This window comes from Hyperolius riggenbachi, chromosome 5 (assembly GCF_040937935.1).
Source record: "Hyperolius riggenbachi isolate aHypRig1 chromosome 5, aHypRig1.pri, whole genome shotgun sequence".
Classification (NCBI taxonomy): domain Eukaryota; kingdom Metazoa; phylum Chordata; class Amphibia; order Anura; family Hyperoliidae; genus Hyperolius; species Hyperolius riggenbachi.
In genome coordinates, this window is record NC_090650.1 from 68,623,475 (window position 1) to 68,636,442 (window position 12,968).

The following is a 12,968-nucleotide window of genomic DNA, read 5'->3' on the forward strand; positions in this document are numbered from 1 at the left end:
GGACTTAGTCTCTTAGCCCCCTCGATGTATTCCAAATTTTTGTGATCAGTATAAACCGTTATCGTGTGCTCTGCCCCCTCCAACCAGTGGCGCCATTCTTCAAATGCCAATTTAATGGCCAGAAGTTCCCGGTTGCCTATGTCGTAGTTTTTCTCTGCCGGAGAAAACCTACGGGAAAAATAAGTGCATGGATGCAATCTGCCTTGTAACCCTGACCGCTGAGACAGCACCGCCCAAACCCCAACCTCCGAAGCGTCAACCTCCACAATAAAGGGAAAGGACGTGTCTACATGTCTTAAAATAGGCGCTGAGCAAAACAGTTTTTTCAAGTGCGAAAAGGCTTCCACAGCCTCAGGAGACCAGTGGGTGGTATCTGCCCCCTTTTTTGTGAGACTGGTGAGAGGGGCAATTATCGTGGAGTACCCCTTTATGAACCTCCTATAGTAGTTCGCAAAACCTAAAAATCTCTGCAGGGGCTTCAACCCCACTGGCTGTGGCCATTCCAGGACAGCTGTGACCTTGGCAGGATCCATTGACAAGCCTGAGGTGGAAATCACATACCCTAGAAATGTGACAGTGGTCACCTCGAAAATACATTTCTCCACCTTGGTATACAGCATATTTTGCCTCAATTTGTCCTACACGAATTTAACGTGGACCCTGTGCTCGGAGAGATTGTTGGAATAGATCAGTATATCGTCAAGGTATACTAGCACAAATCTACCCAACACCTCCCTGAATACCTCGTTGATTAATTCTTGGAAGACGGCTGGGGCATTGCACAACCCGAAGGGCATCACTAAGTACTCGTAATGCCCGTCGGGAGTGTTGAAGGCCGTCTTCCATTCATCGCCCTTTCTAATGAGGATCAGGTTGTATGCACCCCTCAGATCTAATTTTGAAAAGATCTTGGCGTTCATGACCTGCGTAAATAAATCGTCTATCAATGGTAACGGATATCGATTCTTCACCGTGATTTTATTCAGGCCACGGTAGTCGATGCAAGGTTGAAGCCCTCCGTCTTTCTTCTTAACAAAAAAGAAACCGGCCCCTGCAGGCGACCGGGAGGGGCGAATGAACCCTTTGGCTAAATTGTCACGAATGTACTCCTGCATCGCTATTTTCTCTGGTCCAGACAAATTATACAGGTGACCCCTAGGGGGCATACAGCAGGCACGGAGATCGATGGGGCAATCGAAAGGGCGATGAGGAGGTAACTTGTCAGCAGCCTTGGGACAGAATACATCCGAGAACTCGGAGTATTGCTCGAGAACACCCTCCACATGAAACTTGGTCTGACCTAAAGTCACCTTCCCTAGACACTGTTGGGAACAGAAGTCTGACCAACTAGTTAATTGTCCAGCAGCCCAATTAATCTGTGGTGAATGGAGCTGCAGCCAGGGCATACCCAAAACAATTGTGGAGGTGGTCATGTGTAATACAAAGAAACTTAGACTTTCGTTATGCAGAACCCCAATAGTGACTTCCACCTCTGGTGTCTGAGTCAGCGGACGGTCCCTTTGCAGCGGGGAATCGTCCACAGCAGTAACCTGGATAGGTGGTCTTACTGGGGTGAGCGGAATGCCCAACTTTTCTGCGAACTCTGATCTCATAAAGTTAGCCGCGGAGCCTGAATCAAGAAAGGCCTCTGTGGCTTCAGATTTGTCCCCCCACGTAATCGTACAAGGAAGGAGAACGTCTTTCTTTTAGGGGTGTGAGTTGGGCGCCCAGGGTGTCACCCCTTACAACTCCTAGGCGGTAGCGTTTCCCGGCTTATTTTTATCCGGTTTAATGGGACAGTCTCGTACCCTATGCCCCCCTTCACCACAGTATAGACATAATTGCTCAGACATTCTCCGTCTTCTCTCCACTTGGGTCAACTTAGACCGACCGATCTGCATCGGTTCAGGTGGCGGCAAGACCGGAGACGATGAGACAGCAGGAGATGGAGTTACTAGGGGTGCAGCAGGAGGTGCTGCGTAGGAAGTCACCCTGACACGATGACTGCCCCTAGTTTGTCTCTGATGGCGTAGCCTACGGTCGATTCGAATGGCCGACGAGATGGCCTCATCGACTGTCTTGGGCTTGGGTTGGCTTAACATTAGGTCGGAGACCTCATCCGACAACCCAGACAGGAAGTAGTCTAACAGGGCATAGGTGTCAAACCTGGCCGTAACTGACCACCTACGAAATTCGGCCGCGTAATCTTCAACTAGACCCCTGCCTTGCCGCAAAAGCTTAAGCTTCCGCTCAGAGGTCGCAGCAAGGTCAGGGTCATCGTAAATCACTGCCATGGCTTTAAAGAATTCCTCTACCGAGGTAAGGGCTAAGTCACTTGCCGGCAAATTGTACACCCAGGTCTGGGAGTCACCAGTTAGTAAAGTCTTAATAAATATGACCCGTTGGGTCTCAGTTCCCGAGGATCGGGGTCTCAGCTCAAAATATGATAACACTCTACTCTTAAAATTCCGAAAGTCAGACTTGTGGCCGGAAAATTTATCAGGTACGGGCATACGTATGTCATCACTAGGAGGGGATCGCACCGACTGACGTCTGAAGGGTTCGCACAGAGCCTGATAGGGCATCAATTAAGGCTTTGTGCTGGCCCAGTGCTTGATGGATGCTATCCACCGAAGTGGCAAGCACAGTCAGAGGGTCAGCGCGTGCGTCCATCTGTTTTTTGGTCTGGCGTTCTGTAACGATCGGTGAAGCACAGAGAGGATCTGATTACCGGTGATCTGCAGTATCACTGGGAATACAGATGTATACCAGATTATAAGTGATCTGCAGTATCACCGATAATCCGATATACCAGCTAACCTCTGTTCACCTGAGTAGAGTGTAGTGTTTGGTGTAACAGTAACACTTTGAGGACTAAGCCTCAGCGCAGTAAGGTATACTGCACGGATTCCTTCCGAATACCTGGACTCTCCAAGATGGGAGGAGTCAGGCTGCGAGTAGGAAGGATTGTCTAAAAGTAACACTCTGGAGGAAGTGTCACTGATAGAACGGGGAACCGTCTCCAACAGTGAGGTCGGTTCTCGAGGTCGGACAAGCCAGGTTGTACACACACGGACAGCTAAAGTACAATATCAAGAGGCAAAGGCGGAGTCAGGTACAGGCAGGGTTCGGCAACAGGGTATCAGAAATATCGAGGTACAAGATCAGTAGGCAGAAGCAGAGTCTAAGGACGAGCCGGGGTTCAGCAACAGAGTATCAGAAATATCGAGGTACAAGATCAGAGTTCATGAGGATAGTCAGGCAGGCAAAAGGTCAAAACAGATAATCACAATCAAACTAGTACTTTAAGCTATCAACAGAAACTAGCTAAGTGTAGGATTACAGCTCCAGCTGGTCCCGGCACACTTGCGGATCTGACTACGGATCTGGGTGCTCCCACGTATGTGATCGCAACGCCAGACAACCAGCAACTGAATAAGCAGCAGAATATATAGTTGCTGGACTCTGCTGCCCCGCCCGAACCATTCAGCCAATCATGAGTCCTGCAGGAATCAGCTGACCTTCCTGATCAGCTGACACTTCCTCTGCAGGTATAAAGGTCCTGAATTCAGGCCCGCGCGAGCATAGCTCTCCATCTGCCTAGGTGCACTAACAGAACCAGTCACACCAAGCACATGCTGCTGCATGCAATCAGCCGTTTTGCTGTCAGGACATGCGGCGGCTTTTCCGCGTTCCACCACACCACCAGACGCGTGCAAACCGCTGCGTAGGACGCGGAGTCAGCCGCCTAGCTCTTGGCACACGCGGCGGCTTTTCCGCGTTTCCTCACACTCAGGGGACCAAATAATTACGCACACCCCACTTTGCAGTTATTTATTGGTAAAAATTGTTTGGAATGATGTATGATTTTCGATCCACTTCTCACATGTACACCACCTTGTATTGGTCTTTCACGTGGAATTCCAATGAAATTGATGCATGTTTGTGGCAGTAATGTGACAAAATGTGGAGAACTTCAAGGGGGCCGAAAACTTTTGCAACCCCCTGTACTACTTTTGTTCAACTCCTCAGGAATGGTGTGTGACTCCTACTTTGCCATCATTTGACTGGGTACCCTATGTCTACACATTTTAAAAGTTTGATTCCTTTTTGTTCTTTGGTTTCCAACATGCTGCATAGTTCAATACAATTAATATTACAGTCTCATGGTTTCCTCTTTAACTACAAACATTCTCCGGGAATAATAACACATTATTTTATATGGTTATTATTATTATTAACAGGTTACAATAACGAGGGACTTTTTTTGAAAAGAAATCACTTTTATATTACTGTAAATATTCCCAGTTATATTTCTGCCTCTAGCTAAGCAATCTGCGTACGTTAAAAAGGGGCGCTGGGAAAAAAGGGCACGGGGTTTTAAACGATAAGCATGGATAACGTTTAAAAATGAATTGTACTGTATTTCGTTTAAAATTAATGTTTTATAAAGTTATAAATCATTAAATAATGTGCATGAAATCGTCAATTGTAAAAACTTTAATCTTCCGTTTAAATAGTGATACGTATAATAACGTTTAAAAAAAAATTACTAAGTAACCCTCCCTGTACCTACCTCTAACCCCTAGACCCCCGTATTGGTGCCTAAACCTAAGACCCCCCTGGTGGTGCCTAAACCTAAGACCCCCCTGTTGGTGCCTAAACCTAAGACCCCCCTGTTGGTGCATAAACCTAAGACCCCCCTGTTGGTGCCTAAACCTAAAACCCCCCTGTTGGTGCCTAAACCTAAGACCCCCCTGATGGTGCCTAAACCTAAAACCCTCCTTAGAGATCACTGTATTGTGTGTAGAATAATGTTTTAAAAACAGTAAGGGATAAAATATAGTACAATTTACGTTACGTACTGATCGCTTTGTTTCGTGAATAATAATGTTTTACAAACACTAAGGGATAACTTTTAAAATAATGTTTTATTGAAATAGGAAACGTAAATCATCACAAGCAGTTATAAAACATGAAAAATCTTCGGGCGCTGTTGGTAAACGTTATTATTCTCGGGTGCCCTTTTTCCTGTTCGGCGCCCAGTAAACGATAATTATTATGGGAGTGAATGGCGGCGCCCGATTTGTCCACTAGCCACCTGCGCCCTTTTTTACTGTTACCATTCAATCTTACCCACTAAAATTATCTTTTTGTTTTTCTACATAAGTTGAGGTGGTTAAAGAACAAGCGACACCCATGCTAACCTAGAAATAAAAAACACATACCGTATATACTCGCAAGCAAGCCGAATTTTTGACCCCCCAAAAGTGGGCCAAAAGTTGGGGGGTCGGCTTGCTTGCGAGTCATGTTTGCTCCTTATACCCCCCCCTCCGCCGCCGCCGCCGCCGCTGCTATTAGCTTACCCGGCGGCTTCCCATATCCCTGCCTCCGTCTCCTGCACTGGCTTGTAAATAGTTCGCAGCAGCTCGCCCCACGGCGGCTGCTGTGTGATGACGGAGGAAGCTGTAGGCAGAGCGGTTCCCATAGCAACGGCGATACACATCGCCCGTACAGGAAGCCGCTCTGCCTACAGCTTCCTCCGTCATCACACAGCAGCCGCCGTGGGGCGAGCTGCTGCGAACTATTTACAAGCCAGTGCAGGAGACGGAGGGAGGGATATGGGAAGCCGCCGGGTAAGCTAATAATAGCAGCAGCAGCGGCGGCGGCGGCGGGCGGGCGGGGGTCGGGACACTATCTACCTATACTGAGCACTATACTAGCTATACTGGGCACTATCTACTTACATTGGGGCACTATACTAGCTATACCGGGGCATTATAATAGCTATACTGGGGCACTATTCTAGCTATACTGGGCCCTATACTAGCTATACTGAACACTATACTGGCTATACTGAACACTATACTAGCTATACTGAACACTATACTAGCTATACTGAACACTATGCTAGCTATACTGAGCACTATGCTAGCTATACTGGGGGCACTATACTAGCTATACTGGGGCACTTTACTAGCTATACTGTGGCACTTTACTAGCTATACTGAGCACTATACTAGCTATACTGAGCACTACCTAGCTATACTGAGCACTACCTACCTATACTGAGCACTATACTAGGGCACTATACTAACTATACTGGGCACTATACTAGCTATACTGAGCACTATACTAGCTATACTGGGCACTTTACTAGCTATACAGGGCACTACCTACCCATAATGGACACTATACTAGCTATACTGGGACACACATGAGGGAATCACACGGCCAGCATTTCCTACCCCCGGCTTACATGAGGGTCAATCATTTTTTTCTGTTTTTTCAGTTAAAAGTGGGGGGGTCGGCTTATATGCGGGTCGGCTTGCTTGCGAGTATATACGGTATATAAGTAGATAAATACTAGTTCTAATTACATAACAGATGTATTGCAAGGTCCACGTTATGATTCCTGTGAATTTTATAAAGGTACAGCAGAGAATCCTATTCTAGACTGTTTCCATCTAGGTAACTTCTGAATGAAGCTAATCCTGACATAATTTCCTCCCTTACTCTTTTTTCTCCTCTTGCTAATTGTTTATTCGTTACCCGCTCTCCTCCCAGAGTCTTCAGACACTCCCACTGAGGTCTATACTAGGAAGTGCACTGTCTTATGTCATTAAAAGAAGGGGGAAATAAAGGGAAGAGGAGTAATAAATTATAGATAAAAAGACCCCCCAGCATGCAACTGTTTTGCTAGCCGATGACAATGGCAGTTAAAGGGCCAGTGCTCCAAACCATAACAGCAGAAAAAGTTTTGAAAGTTTTGAATGCAGGATTAGCATCTTTATCATTTAATACACTCAGACCAATTGCTGTTGAAATTTGATTTTTATGGTGACAATCCCGCTTTAATGAGATGCTACTAATTCTGGCTTGTGTAAAAATGTTATGCATATTGTATGCAATGTGGAACTGCTCCAGTTAAAATCGGCATAATGTGCTTTTGACTGGCCCAATGGAATTATTAGCATCTCATTAACTTTTTCTACTTAAAAGTGAAATCATAGAGTAGCAGAACCCACCCGGCATCTGGTTGTGATCATGTGGTTACATGCCACTTCTGCCTCTTGTGAAGGTTAAAACAGGAAGAAGAAGTGTCATGTGACCACATGATTACTTACAAAGGAATAATTATTCAACTTCCTTTTTTGCCAAAATGTTTCTTCTTGGTGATATTTTAATCTCCGTTATCAATAAAATGCCTTTTAAGCCACCAAAAAGCAAGAAAATACTCAGAATAATGTTAACAATATTTTTCACTTACTTTTTGGTAATTTTTCAATTCCAGGCCCATATGCAATTAACTTTTTCTCCTGAGTTATCTGCTAGGAGATAATTTTCATATTCTCTTTAAAATAACTTTTCAGCATTTTACAATTAAAAAAATACTCAAAAGTAAGTGAAAAGGTACTATCAAAACTATTCTGAGTATTTTCTTTCTTGCTGCCTGGTGGCTTAAAAGACCTTTTATCACAAGAGGCCATGGGCCCTATGCAATTACCAAACTCTCCAGTGCTAAGTGCTGGCGAGTTCTTAAATTAGGCGTCAGCAATGTCGCCTAATGCAATTGCATTTAACACCCCCCAGGGCGGAAAAGAACTCGCTTGGGCGCTATAATTGCCCAGCAAGTTCCTTTCCCCCATGCAATTGCATTTTGCACCCCCCGGGAAGCGATGCTTCCCGGCAAACATAGGTGCTAACTTTTCACCTGCTCTGAGCAGGCGAAAAGACCTATCGCTGCTGTCAGCGGGCTGATTGTGGCATCTGGGAGCATCCTTTACTAAGGAAACCCCAGATGCCAGTGATTTAAATAGGTAAGGGAGTCAGCTTTGACTCCTTACCTATTTAAAATGTAACAAAAAAACATACCTCCATCGTTCCGGCTTGCCGCCTGTCCCACGCCGCTCCTCCGCTCATCTCTGTGACTGTGAGTATTCTTGGAGCCGGCAAAGCATCTTTGAGTATCTCGCCGGGGCTCCCCATTCGTCCACTAGGTGGCCCAATGAGAATCATCCTGATTCTCATTGGTCCAATTAGAATCAGGATGATTCTCATTGGGCCACCTAGTGGACAAATGGGGAGTCGGGGCAGGATACTCAAAGATGCTTTGCTGGCTCCAAGAATACTCACAGTCACAGAGATGAGCGGAGGAGCGGCGTGGGACATGCGGCGAGCCGGAACGATGGAGGTATGTATCTTCTGAAGGTCCCGCGGTAGCGACGAGCGGCAGGAGGCGACGGGCGGCGGGTACGAGCCTTGCAACGATGCGCTGGCTCTTGCAACGATGCACGCGCATCTTCCCGGGAGCGAGGCAGCAGTGTTGTGGTGCTGAAGGACAGCTCCACGGCACAAATGCCTCGCTCCACATCGCTGGCCACACAGGAGCATCGCTCGGCAAATGCCTAGTATTCGCCTGAGTTATGCTCCTTTACGCAAGGACATCGCTCAGGGGAAACTGGCAATTGAATTTGCCAGTAAATCCTGAGCGATGTGAGGAGATAAGACGCTTGCATGTTTTCAGCTTCTTATCTCCTCGAATTGCATATGGCCCCATATGCAATTACATTTTTCTCCTGAGTTTTCTCCTAGGTGACATTTTCACAACTGCCAATAAAATGCCCTTTAAACCACCAGCAAGCGAGAAAATACTTAAAATAATGGTGATAGTACTTTTTCATCTACCTTTTAGTGCTTTTTCAATTGAAAAGTGCTGAAAAGTTATTTTAAAAATAAGTTGACAAATTATCTCCTAAGAAAAAAACTCAGGAGAAAAATCAAATTGCATATGGGCCACTATGTAGGAGTTTTCTCCTAGAAGATCATTTTTCATCTTTAAATGTAAAATAACTTGCCAGGACTTTTCACCTAAAAAAGTACCAAAAAGTAGGTGAAAAGGTACTATCAAAATTATTTTGAGTATTTTCTTGCTTTCTGTTGCCTTGTAAGACCTCGTTCACACTGCACGCGTTTCCAGCCGCGTTTTGGAAACGCGTGCAAGAGGCCGACATGCACGACATCAGACAGTGCATAAAGTGCACTGTCTGATGTTCACACTGCATGCGTTTCAGACCAGTGCGGTCCGGGAACGCATGCTGCACGCATTTTTTCCAAAAACGCGCGGCTGTCCCATTCACTTTTAGTGCACAGTATCAGCCACGCAATGCATACAAACGCGGATGGCGTGTGTTAGTACGCATTGCGTTCCGAACGCACGGCTGTCCGCGTTTGTAATGTGAATGGGGCATAAGGCATTTTATTAAGTTTAAAAATATCACCATGACCCATATGCAATTTATTTTTTCACCTGCTTCTTCTCCTAGGTGATATATATTTTCAAAATTGTCAATAAAATACAATTAAACCATCAGCAGGCAAGAAAATACTTTAAAGGATACCACAACTGAAATGTGACATAATGAGATAAACATGGGTATGTACAGTGCCTAGCACACAGATAACTATGCTGTGTTCCTTTTTTTTCTTTCTCTGCCTGAAAGAGTTAAATATCAGGTATGTAAGTGGCTGACTCAGTCCTGACTCAGACAGGAAGTGACCACCGTGGGACCCTCACTGATAAGAAATTCCCCTTTTTTTACCTCTTTCTTGCTCTCAGAAGCTATTTTCTGCTAGGAAAGTGTTTTATAGTTGGAATTTCTTATCAGTGAGGGTCACACTGTAGTCACTTCCTGTCTGAGTCAGGACTGAGTCAGCCACTTGCATACCTTATATTTAACTCTTTCAGGCAGAAAAATAAAAAAAGAAACACAACATAGTTATCTGTGTGCTAGGCACTGTACATACACATGTCTATCTCATTATGTCACATTTCAGTTGGGGTATCCTTTAAAATGATTTTGATAATACATTTTCACCAATCATTTTGTACTTTTTCAGTTGCAAAGTGCTGAAAAATTATTTTAAATAGAAAATGAAAAATTATCTCCTAGGAGAAAACTCAGGTGAAAAGGGGATCCTACAGGATAATTGGAATATGAGACAATATGCAATTAACTTTTTCTCCTGAGTTTTTTTCTAGGAGATAATTTTTCATCTTCTATTTCAAATAACTTTTTGGCACTTTGTAATTAAAAAAGCACCAAAAAGTAGTGTTTTCTTGTTCTTGCTGGTTGTTGGTTTAAAGGAATACTGTAGGGGGGTCGGGGGAAAATGAGTTGAACTTACCCGGGGCTTCTAATGGTCCCCCGCAGACATCCTGTGCCCGCGCAGCCACTCACCGATGCTCCGGCCCCGCCTCCGGTTCACTTCTGGAATTTTCTGCGTTGCCGTGTCCTCACTCCCGCTGATGTCACCAGGAGCATACCGTGCAGGCACAGACCATACTGGGCCTGCGCAGTACACTCCTGGTGATGTCAGCGGGTGCCAGGGCGCGGCAGGGCAGGCGCAGTGGTTTTCAGACTTTAAAGTCTGAAATTCCAGGAGTGAACCGGAGGCGGGGCTGGAGCATCAGTGAGTGGCTGCGCGGGCACAGGACATCTGCGGGGACCATTAGAAGCCCCGGATACGTTCAACTCATTTTCCCCCGACCCCCCTGCAGTATTCCTTTAAAGGCATTTTATTGACACGTTTGAAAACAGCACCTAGCAGAAAACTCCAGAGAAAAAGTTAATTGCATATGGACCAAAGATCATCACTAGTAGCCACTAGGATTTTTTTTAGCCATCAACCAGAAAAAGATTTAATCAATATTAATGGACTGTATTTATTTAAATTAAACTGCAGGCACTACAGTAAAAACAAAACTATAAACTCATAAAACTCTTGCATTTTTAAAGAAGCTGCCATCTTCATACCTCTAGAGAATGGGTGGTGTATAAGAGAGTAGTGAGAGAGCCACGCCCACATACAATACCTCTTTACAACCCAGGTGTTATATGCCAGATCTGTACTCTATTGGGAAGTTGTTCAGGAACTCAGCAAAGCTGCTTAAAGGACAACTATCAAAGTTAACTAAAATCTAAACTCCACATATATTTCCAGTAATTACTAGCAAGCTGCAATACAAAGGCTTTTTTCATCTTTTCATGTTTTATGTGAAGCAAATGACATTTACAGGGAACGGTTTTTACTGTGGGCATTAATATGGAGCACTATGTCCAGCACATCTGGCATACAGAATCAATCTTCACTGGCTCCTAATACTGTGAGTAAAATGTATTCAGAATGAGAGAAAGCAGAAAAATAGCTTAAAATGTGTGTAAATAACCATCAATTGCAGCTCTGTCGGTGTGATCCTGTGACTTTCTCTATTCCATGCAGTCTAAAGTAAACAATTTACAACCTGGTTACAGTTTAGCTCGGCCTCCCCCTCCTCCGATGCTGACACAAAATTGTTACAAACAGCAGGTAAACAAGGCATTTTTTTTCACACAGGCTGTGATGAGAGACCTCTACTGTTGCTGGCTAAAATATCTATAGGTATATGCGGTTTACAGAAAAAGTTTCTTTGATAGTTGTTATTAACTGACCTTTACCTCCTTAAAGAAAACCTGAACTGAAAATTAAAACTCAAAATTAGCATACACAAGTCATACTTACCTTCCATGTAGTCTACTCTACTCCTCAGTGTCTTTCTTCTGTCCCGCGTCCTATTTGGTCACTGTGATCAAGGGGATTTTCAGTCCTCCATTTTGAAAATGGCCATTACCCATAACAGCTTTCTGGTCAGCACACAGTTAAACTGTAACATCGTCCACTTGAGCCATAGGGAAACATGGACATTACCTGGTACATCAGTTTTCCTCTCAGCTATAACTGACAGCAACAGATATTTTACTGACAGCAACTGAACTGATATATTTCAGATCTGACAAAATGTTGTCAGAACTGGAAGGGATTATTGTCAGAAGAAAATGGTGAGCTTCTGAGAGGAACTGATGGCAAGGTAACTATGTAATGTTCATTTGAAGTTACCTCATGTGTTTATTTTAAATATTTTTACTCAGTACAGGTTCTCTTTAAGGTAATTATTACTATTTTTTTTACATGCCAGCCATTTTCTTATGACATAGGGGCTAGTTCTGTTATCTCATGAATTATCTGGCTCACATTTTATTTTTTTCTGTTTTCTCCTAAGACAGTGATGGCTAACCTTTCAGAGGCCGAGTGCCCAAACTGCGACCTAACACCGACTTATTTATCCCCGAGTGCCAATGGGGGGTGGCCATGATATTGTATGGGCGGAGCTAACGTAATGATGTAACAGCGAGGCATAAGAAAGCAGTGTTTCCGCCATGATGTGGTGAAACGAGGATTCGCATCATGGGTGTGCAGAAACTGTGTGATGCTATTTATACCCGCCGTAACCCCAAAGCAGCAAATATAGCCAACTATGACCATTAAGGGCTCATTCACACTATGTGCTGCGCTGTCAGTTTTGACGCAACACACATAATGTAAGATTCATATGGTAACATGAAAGTCAATAGACTTCCATGTTACCATTCACACTACAGGTGTGCGTTCCCATGCGTTACGTTGTAACGCATCTGGGAACATTTTAACGCACAACGCATACGTTTCCCCGATGGGTACAGCTGCCGACGTCCACGCTTTAGCGCACCACAATGTGCTTTCCATGCGATCCCTGTGCGTTGGCAGCGCATGCATGAAATCGCATTCGTGCATACGTTCTGTAGTGTGAATGAGCCCTTAATAATAAATGCAGCAACAGTTACCCCAGACACCAGAAAATAAACGCAATGTGTGCAACATTTCAGCAGAAAATCTTGCAATGTGGGCCACATTTCACCAGAAAACAAACGCACTGGGCCACATTTCACCAGAAAATAGACGCAGTGGGCCACATTTCAAGAGAAAATAAACGCAGTGGGCCACATTTCACCAGAAAACAAACGCAGTGGGCCACATTTCACCAGAAAACCAACGCAGCGGGCCACATTTCACCAGAAAAACAAACGCAGCGGGCCACATTTCCCCAGAAA